At 39.4% G+C, this 3,605-nt stretch overlaps 1 pseudogene; it reads left to right on the forward strand.

Moving 5' to 3' along the window:
* Window positions 1-750: 750 nt before the first annotated feature.
* LOC112502069 lies at window positions 751-2,693 on the forward strand (annotated as a pseudogene).
* Window positions 2,694-3,605: the final 912 nt, after the last annotated feature.

Here is a 3,605-nt window from a genome sequence, read left to right on the forward strand (position 1 = left end):
TGGGTTGATGCATAGTATGTGATATGGTTTGGAAATAGAATGTGTGTTCCCGATGACCCGAAAATTTGCGAGGTGCTATTGAAGGAAGCACACAGCTCGCCATTCTCTATTCATCCTGGGTCCACAAAGATGTATAGAGATCTGAAGCAAAACTTTTGGTGGAATGAAATGAAGCGAGACGTAGCTAACTTTGTAGCAAGATGTCTTACTTGCCAGAAGGTAAAAATTGAACACCAAAGAGCGAGTGGATTTCTGCAACTGTTAGAAATTCCAGTGTGAAAGTAGAAGGAGATCTCAATGGACTTTGTAACTGGGTTATACGAAGACGCTTAAGAAGAATAATGCCATTTGGGTTGTGGTCGACCGATTGACTAAGTCAGCTCACTTTCTTCCTATTCAAGAAGGCTATTCAGTCAGTAAGTTATTAGAACTCTTTCAACGAGAGATAATCAGGCTTCATGGCGCATCAGTATCTATAGTATCTGACAAAGATCCTTGATTTACTTCACGATTTTGGAAAGGTTTTCAGAATGCATGGTGCACCAGACTCAAGTTCAGTACGGCCTTTCACCCTCAAACAGATGGACAATCCGAGCGAACGATCCAAACTGTGGAGGATATGTTAAGGTCATGTGCTTTGGAATGGTCCGGAAGTTGGGATGAGTACTTATGTTTAGCAGAGTTTGCATATAATAATAGTTGGCAAGCAAGCATTGGTATGGCCCCGTTCGAGGCTCTGTATGGCCGAAGATGTCGGGCACTGGTATGTTGGAATGAGGTTGTTGAGGCTGTAGCCAAGGAAAAAAATGAAAGAAGCTCAATCACATCAAAAAAAATATGCAGATCGTCATCGGAAAGCTTTAGAATTCCAAACAGGGGATCACGTGTTCCTTAAGGTTTCTCCTTTTCAAGGTATACGACGGTTTGGTTTAAAAGTGAAACTAACTCTAAGGTACATCGGTCATTTCGAGGTGTTAGAAAGGGTCGGCGAAGTCGCTTATCGCTTAGCTCTTCCACCTCAGCTATCTCATGTGCATAATGTGTTTCACGTTTCGACGCTTCGAGGCTACAATTATCACCCATTGCATGTAGTGCAATATCCATCAGATAAAATCCATGAGGATCTTTCGTGTGAAGAAGAACCCGAAGCTATATTAGACAAGCAGGAACGAGTCATGAGGAAGAAGTCTATACCGATTGTCAAAGTGTTGTGGTAAAATCACCCGGAACGTGAGGCCACTTGGGAGATGGAAGAATCTCTACGATCAAAATATCCGCATCTCTTCAAAAAAAAAAATAAAGTGCCATCTTTGTGTATTTTAGGACCTAGTTAGATTTCGAGGACATAATCTTTTCTTTTGGGGGGAAGAATTATAATACCTGTTGGATTTGTGTGTGTGTGTGTATATATATATCAGTGCATGTTTAAATATATATATCTATACTACATATATAAGCATTTAGGTCATTATCTTAAATACAAGTCTTTAAGCATAAGTTACAACCATTTTATGCAAGATTTTCAAAAAACTCTTAAGGACAAGTCATAAAGCATATGGTACAAATTATTGATGCATTTCAAATTCAAAATTCAAATTTAAATTCAAATCGTCACTTTCTTCAACTTTTACTTTCCCATTTCAAATTCAAAATTCAAAGTCAAAGCTTCAAACATATCACCCTCTCTTTTCTTCCATATTTCAACACCGAGTCGAGAGAGAGTTTGAAGAACAGCAGGAGGCGGCTTCCGATTTGAAGATCTGGTATCCCTATTTCTGGGTTTGAAGAACAGCAGAAGAACCGTACCACCGTCCAGAGACGATCGAAATGGATTCGGTTTCTTGGTTCGTTGTAATCAATCGATGACCGTGAATGAATCATCTTTGCTTGATCCTGATTTCTCTCTGCTGCTGGATTTTTTGGCGATTCTACTAATCCTAACTCCTGGCCCGGAGATTCTTTCGAAACTCTCAAGGTAAACAGCTGTTCGAAATATGCACCACACCGTATTTGTTTATGCAAGGTTCCATTAAATTAAAGAAAAATTGTGTGATTGTGTAGAGCTTGATGCCCTGCGCGAATGTTAGCCAGAGAAATCTCTTAGCCGACACATCTAATATTGTGGAGAAGAACAAAGCTTGCAAGCGGAAAGACGAATTGATGAAACTTGTTGCCGAAGCATTACTCTTAATTGGCTACGATGCTTCAATTTGTAAATCGCGTTGGGAAAAATCGTATTCCTATCCTACCGGTACTCATCTCTCTCAATCTGTTTATTCATTTGGTTTTAGTTTGTAATTGTACTTATGGAGGTTTCCTTCACAAGTGAATACGAATACCTAGATGTCATTGTTGAAGGCGGAGATAGGGTGTTGATTGATATAGATTTTAGATCAGAGTTCGAGATAGCTCAGCCGACCAGAAATTACAAAGCAATCCTTCAATGACTGTCGTGCATCTTTGTCGGCGAAGCCGATCGTCTGCAACAGATTCTGTCAATTGTATCTGAGGCGGCGAAACTGAGCTTGAAGAAGGAAGGAATGCACATTCCTCCATGGAGGAAATTCGAGTATATGAGATCCAAATGGCTGTCGGCACACATCAGGACGCCGCCATCCCCGTCGCCGTCACTACTACTTCCACCGCCACCAACTCCACCGCCAACACCGAACGCTAACGCCTCACCGAAATAGATATTTTCTAGCGAATACAAAAAATCGTCATCCGTTTCTACACCGGAGTTCACGTCGGAGTGCGGAATTTTTGAGCTAATTTTTGGAGAGGAAAAGACGCCGTCACAGACAACGGAGACAAGTCAACTATCTTCACCCGGTGTTTTGCCATCGAGAAAATCCGATGACAGTTTTGACTCATCGGCGGCGAGGATATGGCAACCGCCGACGATAAAATCGAGGAATGTAGAGAGAGGAAGTAAATTAGTGGTGACCGGATTAGCTTATCTTTTCAAAGAGAAAGCATGAAGGAATAAACAAATTTTGGAATTATTTACTTTTTTTTCTTTTCCTTTCCCCCCTTTACTCGGTTCCCTGAGTTAAAAAAAAAGAAAAAAGATAAATTATTTATTTATACTACATGTATAAGCATTTAGGTCATTATCTTAAATACAAGTCCTTAAGCATAAGTTACAACCATTTTATGCAAGATTTTCAAAAAACTCTTAAGGACAAGTCACAAAGCATATGGTACAAATTATTGATGCATTTCAAATTCAAAATTCAAATTCAAAGACAGTTGAATCCCATAATCTCATTGATGAAATTGATGTAAACATGAACACCTTTTGATTGAGCATTGATCTTGATGTAGAATGGGTTGGGAAGAATGATTTGAGATATGAGATTTTGAGAGCAATTCAGATGAAAATGATTTAGAGAAAGATAGGCAAAAACAAATGAAGAATCTAAGAAGAAATAAGTCAAGTAGTGGTGGAAGTGATGGGTGTTCAATTCCTTCCTTTGTTGGTAAATATGATGATATATGGATGGTCAAAACTTATGTGGACGTATGTGAGAGCTTGATGGTTGCTTCATGAAAAAGGACCATTTACCGGTCAAATACTTATTGCTGTTGGGATTGATCCTAAC

Source organism: Cynara cardunculus, unplaced genomic scaffold (assembly GCF_001531365.2).
Source record: "Cynara cardunculus var. scolymus isolate 2C unplaced genomic scaffold, CcrdV1 Un_Scaffold_867, whole genome shotgun sequence".
NCBI lineage: Eukaryota > Viridiplantae > Streptophyta > Magnoliopsida > Asterales > Asteraceae > Cynara > Cynara cardunculus.